Below are 12,868 nucleotides of genomic sequence, written 5' to 3' on the forward strand. Positions count from 1 at the left end.
CTTAGAACAACGTAAGTCTGATTTGTACAAAGCATGAAAAACACTCCAAAGCAAGAAACTGTTGTAACGTAGTAAAAATGTTGATTACAATTCTTAAACTCTCATTTCTCCTTCCTCCAACCTCTTGAAAAGGTTGAGTTCGACCTAATATAGGCTTGGCATGGACGTTTCTAACTACTTTAAGTGGTTAAAGGTCTCCCACAAAGAAGTTCCTCTTTTTGCATAAAAGTTACAAAAGTTGTCAATGACAACTTTGCAAAAAAATGAGCAATTTTTGCAATTTTGCAAATTATCTATCCAAACTTTCTCTACTTGCTACCAAACTTTCCAAAAGGCTTAAGATGGATCCAAAACACCTAATAAGGACCCTAAAACACTTGCTTTCCCTATTTGGCCCTCAAAAACCAAAAATTCTCTATTGAGCCAAATGAGCAATTTTTAGCAATTAGGAGCAATATTACATTGTGGGGCTCTTCTAACCTATCTAACCTCACCTTAGGACCTAGTTGATCCTATTATTAGACTAGTGATGTGGCTAGCATCACTACAAGCCAAAAATAAGAAAATACCTAAGTTTCACGCTTACCCAACCTAGGTGCTCCTGCACCATACTACCCTCCAGCAAAGAACTCAAGGTGGATCAATTTGCAACAAATCTAGAAGTATGCCAACCTTCTTGAACTCTGTCTCAGCAACCCATGTAGCCTCTGAAACTGGTTTTTCCTTCCATTTGATGAGGTGTTCCATGTACACCTTGTGCCTTGTAGTCTTCTTTACCCTTGAGTCTAATACCTTTTCTACCTCCAACTTGTTGTTTGTAGGTGCTGCAGCAGGTTCAAGATCTTCATGACCATTTGGACTGATCTGAGATGAGTCACCTTTGTATGGTACCAAATCTTGCACATTAAAAATAGGGGATATGACCATACTCCTTAGTTAGGCACCTAAGAAGGTTACCTAAAGTCCTATTAACCACCCCAGTTTGACCATCAGTTTGAGGATGGTAAGCTGAACCAAAAGACATGTTAGTGCCAAGCTTATTCCATAAAGTCTTCCAAAAGTGACTCGTGAATTTCACATCTCGATCTGACACAATGCTTAATGGAAGTCCATGAATCCTTACAACCTCTTTGAAAAACAAATGAGCTATATGACTTGCATCATTAGTTGTCTAACATGGAATGAAATGCCCCATTTTACTGAATCTATCAACAACAACATAGATGCTATCATATCCTTGCTTAGTTTTAGGCAAACCTACAACAAAATCCATACTTAACAATGCCATGACCGGTTGGGAATTGGTAGAGGCTGATAAAGACCTGCATTGCTCATTCCTCCTTTTGCCTTCATACACACCATGCATTGCTCCACATACTTGGTTACATCTTTGACCAATTTAGGCCAATAATAGAACCTTTGCACTAGTTCTATTGTCTTGCTAATACCAAAATGCCCACTCAAGCTGCCATTATGCTTCTCTTGTATTAGGTTCTCTCTCATCGAACCTCTTGGAATACACAACTGATTAACCTTGAAAAGTAATCCATTTTGCAATGTGAATTTTGAAAATTTGCTATGGAAGTGATTCTCAAAATCAGTACATACCTTGTATGCATCAGCAAAGTCACTGTCTTCTTTATAGAGGTCCTCAAAACACTCTATTCCAATGCTTTGGAGCTGAATCTCTCGAACAGTCAAGACTCTTCTACTTAAGGCATCGACAACCTTATTTAATTGCCCCTTTTTATGCCTTATGGTTAAGGTGAAAGCTTGCAAATACTCCATCCATTTCAAGTGCTTGTTACTTGGCTTCTCTTGTGTATTATCATAACTAAGGGCTTGGTTATCAATAAAAACAACAAACTCTTTAGGCAGCAAATGGTGTCTCCACTTCCTAAGACACTGGACTAAGGCATACAATTCTAGATCATAGGATGAGTATTTCTTCTTAGCTTCATTTAGCTTCTCACTATAGAAGGCAACTGGTCTACCTTCTTGACTCAACACCCCACCCACTGCTAGGCCTGCATCACACTCTAAGGCGAACAACTTTTCAAAGCTAGGCAATTGTAGGATGGGTTGAGTGGCTAGTTGCTTCTTCAACATATCAAAGGACTTTTCAACTTCTAAGGTCCACCTAAACTTAGACTTAACTCCCCCCTTTATGGTATCAAGTAAGGGTGCACAAATACCACTGAAATTTCTAATGAATTTCCTATAAAATTGGGACAATCCATGGAAGCTTCTTACCTTAGTGGTAGTGGTAGGTGTAGGCCAACTTAGGATAGCAGCAACTTTCTCCTTATCCATCTTCAAGGTTCCTTTAGACACCACAAAGCCTAGATACACCAACTCTTGCTTGAAGAAGTCACACTTCTCAAGGTTGATAGCTAGCTTCTCCTCATGAAGCCTCTTCAAAACCGCTTCTACATGCCTGACATGTTCCTCTTTGGTCTTGCTATAGATGAGGATATCATCCAAGTACACCACCACAAATCTGCCTGTGAAGTCTTTGAGCACTTCATTCATGAGCCTCATGAATGTGCTAGGGGCATTGGAAAGACCAAATGGCATCACAAGCCATTCATAAAGACCATCAGTAGTCTTAAATGCTGTCTTCCATTATGCTGTCTTAAATGAATGTTATTGCAGTTTCTACAGAAGGTGCAATGTTTTTGAAAGTTGTGGATTGTGAAAGAGAGGTAAAGGACAATCCTTTCATTGCAAACATTCTCATCCAAGCCATTGAGCAAGTTGGCCCTTAGAATGTTGTTCAAGTAGTAACTGACAATGCCAAGAATTGTAGAGCTGCCACCTGATTGGTTGAAGAGCGGTAGGAAGATATTTTTTGGACACTTTGTGTAGTGCACTCACTCAACCTAATGCAGCAAAATATTGGCACTAAGATTAAGTGGATAAAAAAATGGTATGAAGAGGCATAGGATATCCAAATGTTTGTCATGAACCACCGTATGACACAAACCATATATAGACAATTCTTAAAATTGGAGCTCTTGAAGGTAAGTTCAATTGTTGAGACCCACTTTGCCTCCAACACTATTGTTTTGAGACGCCTTGTCAAGATTAAAGAGGCATTGTCTAGAATGATAACCAATGCTAATTGGAGCATATGGAGGCAATCTAATAGTGGCAAGGAAGCTGCTATTAAGACATTGATCCTAGATAACTCTTGGTGGGATCATCTTAAATACCTTTTGAAGTTCACCAAGACTATATTGAGCATGATCTATTACATTGACATGGATAGGCCTTGCTTGCGGTGAGGTATATGATGGCATTAACTCCATGATAGAGGATACTAGAAATATTATAAATGAGAGAGAAAGATCATAACGAAAAGTTCTTCAAGGAGCTACGAGTAATCATGGTAGAGAGATGGAACAAAATGACTAACCCTTTGCATCTACTTGCCTTTGCATTGAGCCTCGAGTTCTATGCAAATCGGTCCTCAAGGGGGGTACGACAAGAGTTGCCCCACTTAAGAGATTCTGAAGTTGCTAAAAGGTACAAGGGAGCCCTTCAAAGACTCTTTCCCAAGCACCTATGACATGCAGTGAGGTCTGAATTTAAGAGTTTCGAGAGCACTGATGATTGTGGTCTTGAAGCTCTTAAAGCCAAGAACAATGTTGATGCTCATAAATGGGGGTGCTTCCATGGACAAATATACCAGCACTTGCAACCTATTGCCATCAAAATTTTATCACAAGTTCTTTAATCTTAAAATTATAATTTCTAATTTCTTGTTGAAAAATATTCAAAACTCTCCATGCTATAATTTCAAATTTGTAAATCTTGATAGGTTGTTAGTTCATCATCATCCGAGAGGAATTGGAACACATACTCCTCCATCCACTCAATAAAACGCAACCAACTAAAATCCAAGAAGGCAGATAACTTGGTCTTTGTGCATTCAAACTTGAAGCTCACAACTCACAAAGAGAATACCTACAAAAAAGGGGAGGCAAAACATTGGGATGTTAAACCCTAGACTGCAGAGTTGTTAATCCACTTTGATGCACTTGCAATTGATGATGGTGCTCATGAGATACTTAATGATGTTGAAGCTGATCATGAACCTGAAGAAGTGATATTTAAGCTGATCCTGAGGCTGCAGATGAGAATACTGATGCTAGTGACACAATTGTGCTTCTAACCAGCAACTACCTAATGATGATGATTTCGTTGATGAGTTTTGATAATATTTGATCGCATGACTGATTAATAATGTTGGCATTACTGTTTTTACACTGAAACATTGATATGGTGTATTCTGACATTTTGTCATGCCATTCCAATTAAATCATTAATATATGTGGCGGTGTATTTTGCTAAGTTGCTTTAATATTAGCATAGTGGTGTATGAACTTATTTGCTGCAGCATATATATATAAAAGAAAAAAAATCTTGGACAAACGAACCCAAAAAAAATTAAGTGAATTTCGAAGCCAAATATCGAACCCGCATCGGAACCGGAATCCGAACCAGCAGCTTAGTATTATTTCACTTAACACATAAAGTTACATCACTGGGCATCTAAATGTTACTTCTAGACTCCATCTTTGTCTCACTAACTTTGCAAAGAGGAATTTCTGTTTGTTGGTTGCATTCTTGACATAGTGATGGTGATGACAGCTACTCATTGTTGCAGAGTTAGTTTGGGGCTATTTTGTTGAGTGGCAACTTTGACAACGGTGTAGAAGCTCAACAAAGAGAAATAACCTCGAATCCATTTCTTTCCTACATATTTTGATAACTTTGCTCTGTGAATAATGGTGGTCAATTCATATAATTAGCTTGTCACCTTGATTTTATGTTATTTTTAAAAAATTTAATACATTCATTTTGAAAATGTTTTGATTGTCTTTCTAATATTAACATTTAATATTTTTAAATAATTGATTTAGATTTAAATCATTTTTCACCAAATTTTGGGACAGGGGAATGAGGGGACAAGATGGGGGGGCAAAAGGCCTAAATTTGGGGATGGCAGGATGATTGATGGGGCTTGGAGCAGAGCTAATATAGATATAGTACTTCAAAAACTAGTTATGAAGAATGTATAAGAATCGCATTTCAAATGAAACTGTGGTAAATTAGTAAAATAACAAAATTGCAAATACTAAATAGTAAATAGTAAAATACTAAGATATGAATTGTATGTGTCAAATATGACTGCTGATCGTGACTGATATTTTATGAACAGTGATAGAGTCATTTACCACTGTTTATATGAAACCCTTATACACTGAGATTAACCATATATGAAAATGGAATTGGATAATCCAATAATCAACTCTTGTGCAAGTTTTTTTTTCTATTCTTGCATTCTCTCATCCTGATGATGGATCATGGAGTGTGATCCGAAACGTTGATGCTAAAAATACTTACACAATAAAATCCAGATATAAATTCACACATTTCAAATGAACTGTGGAAATCCGATAATGTTAACCAACTGTTGGATAAATATGACAGTAGCAATAAAAATGGAAACACCAACATAGAAACCCCAGTTCTGATTTTTATTTTATTTAGGGTAGCTAGTGTAATCACTAATCAGCAATAATGTATGCAACAGCAGCTGCAAACCTTCATAAAGCTAAAAGTGCTTTTCAGAAATGTGAAATTTCAAGTCTGGGGGCATGCCAAGGGATGTAACAGTTTGACTAAACTTCTTTATCGATAACTTAACAGTAGAGTGAATCTCATTTAAAGCAAAATGCTAACTAATAATTTTACAGACTGTCATATAAGCTTGAAAGGGCAGAACTAGAAATCTTGATATTATTCACATCCCATTACACTGCAAATGTTTTCAGTTTTCACTGGTTTTCCGTCCTTTTAGATTAAGCTAAACACCAAAGATTCACTAGTATGGTTTTTAAAGTTCCCAAACAACAGGTGCAAAAAGTACAGTTCTTTTCATTTGGGGTTTAGATTAAGAGAAACCACTATCAATATCTCACAAAAAGTTTCCAGGTTTCACAGCCATCAAGAGCTTTTAGGATCCATTTCACAACCAAAGAAATATCCTTAATATACAAAATTTGTAGGGTATATTCTCCCCTGAATTCTAGGTTTGCAACTTCACTCTCAACTGACCGCAAGCCTCCTACCTAGGTTACCATCTGATCGAAGGAAAGCTCTAACCATTTTTTTTTAAATTAATTCATATGTGAAGAACAATACCAACCTTAAGGCAAACTTGAAATTTCCAGCAATAGACATGAAATTATTATGCCACTTATTCATTTGTTTAACCATCTTCTTCATCACCAGTGACCACATGTCCCTTTAGTGAGAACATAAGCAATTTGGATTTAAAGGTACACCACTTGTTTGGACTACCTGAGTTTGCACAGGAAACAACACCATGTCACTAGCAAAATGGTGTTCTAACAGGACTTTATTATTTGGTAAAGACAAACCTCTATGGGGTGGCCCTAAACAATTATGCCTTAGTGAAGAATTTCAGCTTCAATAGCAAAGGAAGGGTCAAAGAACTACCCTATCTAATAAATCTTTGAAGCTCAAAAGCTGAGGGCAACATGTAATATTCCTGAGGGTAAAATAAAGAACCCCCAAGGACAGTGAATAGAAACTGGTTAGGGTTCCACTCAGGTACGTATGGGGTTTTCAAATGCAGATTCTAGATTTTTGGGGTTTCCAAAAAATTCCTGCCATAGCCAAATTTTAAGAATCAGCATGCCTTCGATAGTGTTATCTCCCACAACTTGTCCTAGCTTTTGACGTCAAATTAAAGCTGGAACAAGGATTTTCTCATGATTCTAACTCTTCCTCACAAAACACTTGGTTTCAATTCTATATTTCTAACAAACTTGGCTCAACCACTTGGTCACACCCAGGACAGACATTCCTTTCTAGCAAGCCAAAATTGCTCAAACTCACTCTCAGACTCAAATATTTAAAATTGCTACGACCTAAGACTACCTCAAACATGTTGCCAAGAGAAAAATCTTTAAAAGGGAACTGAAGATTAAGAGATGATGAAGAAGAAGAATACCAATAAACTTTTAGTCCATTAGTTGAACTTCAAAGAATGATACTTGAACTTGACGTTATGATTAATTTGAATGGTTTGAATCTTTGATATTCAACTTTAAGTATATGATGCTATGGTGGTATGATTATGATCCATGATGCTATAATTATAAGTATATGGTGTTTTTGTTGTTTACATGTTTTCGTACTAACTAAACCAAACCCCTTCCCAAAATTTCTCCATACCAGAAAACCGATCCTTTGTGCCCAAACTTGGAACCAAACTCGAACTGGTAACTTAGATCAAAACTAATGTTGGGCTACCATTCAGTTCTATCGTAGATTTTTTTGAAATTCAAATCAATTGACGCTATAGAAACGGTTTGATGGTGTATTCCTGAGACATTGAAATATGGTGGATGGAGATGTAACATTTTGCCGAGCAAAAAGAGACATATACATCATCCTAACTGACAAGGATGGGTAGAGATCTCTGTGTAATATTATTTCTTGCATCATACCACACAACCAAAAGCAAAAGACAACCAAAAATAAGAGAAAAAGTCTAGCTAATGAATAATACAAACATGCTAAATTTAGCACCAGACCTAACCTGGTACTGGTGTCCGTAAATGGATATTGATAGCAATTGCAGCAATGGGCTCAATATACACAGAAAGAAGATTGAGCAAACCAATAAATTAAATTATTTTCAATCATCAAATTTATATTATTGAAAACACAAAGCATCATTAAAGATCCAAATATACCAACCATTTCACCACAGGTCTACGGCTATTAAACAGAGTTATAAAAGAAGCTACTTTTACCTTTTCATAAAAGAACTCGGAAGCTTACTTAAGATCTAGTAGCAGCAGGCCAAAATATCATTTTAATAAACAAAATTCAAAAACTCAATTAAACAGCTTCAGAAGATAGAGAGCCTCAACTGTTCCAAAGTAACAACTGATAAATATTATTTAAAGCCCAGATGCAGGATTTTAATTCCTCTTCCTTTTCCTTCCATTTTTTTCACGGTCACTCTCATCCTCTGAGTCAGACATCCTCACCCTTTTCTTTCTTCTCGTTTTTTCATATTTACTCTGATGCCTTGAATCACTTTTCTTTCTTGGTGGCTCCTTACTTCTCTCACTATCAGTCGCACTCTCAAAATCTGAGTCTGATGTATCAGAATCTGACGAGCCTGATGAGCTAGAAGAATCATCATTAGATGTAGATACATCTAACTCCGCTATAGACTTTTGCTGCTGCATTATCAGCTTTGGCATATTCTTCAGATACTCACGTAAACTCTCAGTGATACCACCAAGACCAATTGAAGTAAAGAAATTAATAGCAAACCGAGAATTTTTAGGATTGTCCTTTGGAAAAATTGAATCAAAGGACTCTTGCATTGTTGGATCATTCAGCCTTTCATTCAGCAGCAAAATACCAAGCTGCTCTGCCAATTCCTGGAAGAGAATCTTTATAAAAATTCGAGAAGACGAAGTGGTATCTTCCTCGGTCAGACGTATATAAGCCAGACAATGCCAAGGTAAGGCATCTGTGCCAAGTAAATGGGCAAAAAACTTTGCAACATTTCTTAATTTGTTTGTCTCTAACCTATGTATCATAGAATACTGTTGCACAAAACACTTATCAAAAAATTCCTGATAAATTTTATTGATCATACAGAATCTTTGCCCAAGAAGACCATAATAACGGAGGTATGTTCTTTCTTGACTGCAGCATTCTAAGAGCATGATGCATAGCTCCATCTCTTGACCAGGTTCAAGCTTGATCTTTAATAGCTTATGACCGGCTTCCTCAAAATCAACACTGGACATGATTGTCAAGTAAATTGTGCGCCTTAAATTGACCAAGTTTGTCTCTGTCTCATCCTGTATTCTTAGTGCTTCCTCAACTTCCTCTTCGTCATCATCATCATCATCTGAATCATCACCTGAATCATTCTCCTCTTCTGCTTCATCTGAAGAAGCATCTCCAAGAATATCTTTCTTCAGTTTTTCATAGGTTGCCTCATGCTCTATGAAATCAGGATCTGGTTTAAAAACATCCAGACCAGCTTCTTGATCAAGTTTATCTTCTAGGAAAACTTCATGTGTTAACTGATCCTCTTGCTCTACAAGATCCAATTCTGGACGCACAGCTGGATGACCCTCAAACTTTGTTTTGCGAATTGCAAAAAGACCTTCAATTAAAAACTGCACTCGTTTGTCAATTTCCCCCTCATGGAGAATACCTCTAAATCTTTCAAAAATCCCATAGAGACCCTTGGGTGAAAGGTCTTGCAACAAAGATCCACATTCTTTAACAAACCCAACAGCAACCTCTACACTATCATCTGTAGGATTCTCAAGTAAAAGAGTAAGCAGTTCCAAGGCAATGATCTCATGTGCAACTTGTTGATTCACTAAATGAGCTATGAATTTTGCTGCTGCTATCAACAGGTGCTTGTCATTGCGCTTGTATGCCCTTTTGAGCTGTAATATAGTCCTTCGCAAGAGCAGATTACCAACTTCAGGAAACTTGGTGTTAACTACAGCAACCAAGGCAGCAAAAACATCTGTGAATCCAGGGGATGCCATTTGGGATTTCATACAGGACCTACAAAATAGACCCCTTCCACGGATCAGATTCTCTGCAAACAATTCTGGAATGATGTTCTTGATGTTGGATGCATTTACCTTATTTACCAACCCATTGATACTCTTTCGAAGGGCATCCCATGTCATCCGCTGGTATTCCACACTACTCTTATCTTCGACATCGCGCATCATTTGCGCCAGCTTGAATGGGGGAATGTAAACCCCCCCACTTCTTCCAGTACCTTTCTCCGTTCCTCGTACAGGACCCTCGCCATTCCCATTATGAGATGGAGCGGGCACACCAGAAATTTTCATTTCCACTGCCTGTCTGTCCCGCTTGTTTGTATTGCCTGTCTCCTTATGAGACCTAGTTTTCTCATAACCATCTTTTTCTTCAGGCTTCTCTTTTATGTGACTCCTCGTTTCCCTATATCTGTCAGGATCTTCGCGTCTTCTCTTGTTTATGTCCCTGTCCTTGTCCATCTCCCTGTCTCTATCCCTGTCTTTGCCCCTCTCTTTCTCTTTGTCCCTGTTCCTGTCTCCACCTAGGTCATGCCTATTAGTGTGGCCATCAACACCTTTATCCCTCGATTTAGTTCTGCCTTCATTGTCATCAGATAGTTGCCATTTACTGTCAGAATGTTTTTCATCCCTAATTCTGTGCAAGAGCTGCCGGTTGATCTTTTCTTTGCTGGAATCGACAAGCTTTTCTTTTTCCCGGGATTTTCTTTCATCTGATCGGTGCCTTCTGCTTCGATGCCTTTCATTCCTGCGTTCCTCGGGAGAAACCCTAATTCTAGAATTATCTTCCACGATCTTCTGCTTATTTCTCCTGCCTGTTTCAAACTTCTCATCCTCGCTATCCTCTCCCTTTCTGTCTTCTTCCGAGGAAATTTCACCCTCTGAGAACTGCTTCCCTCTTTCACCGTGTCTGCTCATGTTTGATGTCTCGGTTTGAATGGCCAATTCAGATTCACGCCTACAACAAAATTTAAAATAATTACCCCCTAAATTTTCAAGCGTTTACAATAGCAGATTCAGTTTTTTTTCAGATTTCACACAAACCAGAGAAGATGCTGTGAACTTACCTGGCAAGGAGAGCCTCAATCAAACAAACAAATCAAGAAAACTGGCTTTCGAACTCCTGCAGCTCAACTTGAAACTATCAAAAAAAACTATTAAAAATTAATTAAAATTGAAATATAAATCAAAGTAGAATATTATAACTAATTTTGAATTTCAATTTACAGCTACATCTAAATCTAAATGAAAATGTAAATAAAAAATAGAAATCTCACCTGCAAAAATATTACTCCAAAACTTCAATTTACCTATTCAAAAACTCCAATCTAATTTTCTAATAACCTCCACTTCTTCCTTCTTGCAAAACATAAAATGAAAATGAAATGAGGAGCCTTGGTTTTATAACTTCTGAGAGGCTCCTCATATCCCCCAACAAACGTCTCTTCACATTCCACAAATTTGTTTCAAATTCTCCCACTCCCCGCAAAAAAAAAAAAGAATGTGCATGCAAAATTATATTTAACAAAAAAAAATCATATTGAAATTATTTCGCCCCTATTTTTTCAGGCCCTATTTTTTCGGGTCCTACTTTTTCGAGCCCTACTTTTTCGGGCCTATTATTTTGGCCTCCATTTGGCTTCCTATTATTTCGGCCAGCAATTATTTCAAGAATTCTTTTTTAATATTTAATTTGGAAGTTTGTAATCGCTCCCAATTCTTTTTTATTGACAAAGAATCTTGGCATATTCTCGTGCTGGGCATTTGTGCTACCATTGTATAGAAGGCCTCTCGACGTAAACATCCTTAATACGTTTTTCGTCTAACTTTAAATAAATAATAAAACAAGTGTCATAGAGTGGCTTAATATCTTTAGTTTTTATAAATCTAATTTTAATTTAATAAATTAATTATAATATTATAATATATTGAAAAATTTATATATAAATATAATTATTTATATATTATAAATAAATTATAATATGAAAGCAGTAATATTTTCATAATAATAATATTAAATAATATTTCTTAAATAATTATATAATATAAATAATATAATTTTTTAATTTTTTGAGCAACAAAAATTATATTATAATAAAATATAATATTAAAATATTAAAATTTAAATCAACTCACTTACATCTAAAAAATTTGCATATATAATATGCAATGTAATAGTTTGATAAGAAAATTTAAAGAATGATTATTTGGAACAATAGAAAAAAACCTAAAATTCAAAAAATATCTAATAATAACATACATTATAAGAGAGCATATGTCGACTGTGGTATTTAGTTCAATGTCTAAATTTAGATAATATCTTTCTATTTGAATATTTAAGAATGATGTACAAAAAATTAATTAATTGAAATAGATAATATATAATTAATATTTAAATGGTATATTTTGAGTTAAATTATTTTTGAATAAAAATTAAATAAATAGTTATATAAAAAATAAAATTTAACATTAAGAATATACTATTTTTAATTATTATAATTTAACAAATAAATCTATAATATATTTACATTTTGTAATTATTTCAATTTTATTCATGACTTTATATGTTAAATAATTATATTATTAAAATTATAATGCATTACATATATTTTTAATAGAAATAAAAATTCAATAAATCATAAATCATATCCAAGTGTGATTAAAAATAAAAATCATAGAATATTTTTCAATATTTTTGTTAAAAACTATACTGACAATTTTACTTATTTAATATCGTATAGTATACTAGCAGTCGCATGCTTTTGTACATGCAACAGTGGGCCGATAGGACATGGGATTTAAGAGAAAAATGTAGAATGAACATTAAATAATGTAAATATAGGTTTTTTTAAAATAAAAATACAAAAATAAAAAAATTTAAAGATTAAAACATAGATATAAAATTTACAATATTTAAGAAATTTGAATATTGCTTAAGAAACGTATTCAATAATTTCAATATTTTACAATTAAATTCAATTTATCAAATATGAAAAAAAAAAATCAAAAAATTTATTACAAAAAATTAATAAGAAAAATACAAAAATAATAATATGAAAAATAGCGACATCTTGACAAATATTTTATTGACTAAATAAATTATAGAAATTGAAAAAATAATATTTAACCAAAAAATTAAATTAATTAAAAAAAAGTAATTTAAAAACTAAAACTTAAATTAATTTAAAAAAATGAACAGTTTAATAAATAGA

General features: G+C 34.9%; 1 pseudogene across 6 annotated transcripts in view; it reads right to left on the bottom strand.

The window, feature by feature from the left end:
• Positions 1 to 11,027, bottom strand: part of LOC149559559 (uncharacterized) — a 28,893-nt pseudogene extending 17,866 nt beyond the window's left edge. For 3 of the 6 annotated variants that reach the window (XR_016365202.1, XR_016365201.1, XR_016365199.1), the window contains exons 1-2: positions 10,724 to 10,820; positions 7,977 to 10,614 (exon numbers count right to left, since the gene is read on the bottom strand). The product of XR_016365202.1 is annotated as an uncharacterized LOC149559559, transcript variant X4 (transcript). Of the gene's footprint in view, positions 1 to 7,710; positions 10,615 to 10,723; positions 10,821 to 10,933 lie in introns of those variants that run through there. The other 3 variants (XR_016365200.1, XR_016365204.1, XR_016365203.1) reach the window with 3 other exon arrangements.
• Between the last annotated feature and the right edge of the window lie 1,841 nt (positions 11,028 to 12,868).

The sequence above is a fragment of the Cupressus sempervirens genome, chromosome 5 (assembly GCF_028749045.1).
Source record: "Cupressus sempervirens isolate cs-2001-9-10 chromosome 5, ASM2874904v1, whole genome shotgun sequence".
In the NCBI taxonomy this organism is placed as follows: Eukaryota; Viridiplantae; Streptophyta; class Pinopsida; order Cupressales; family Cupressaceae; genus Cupressus; species Cupressus sempervirens.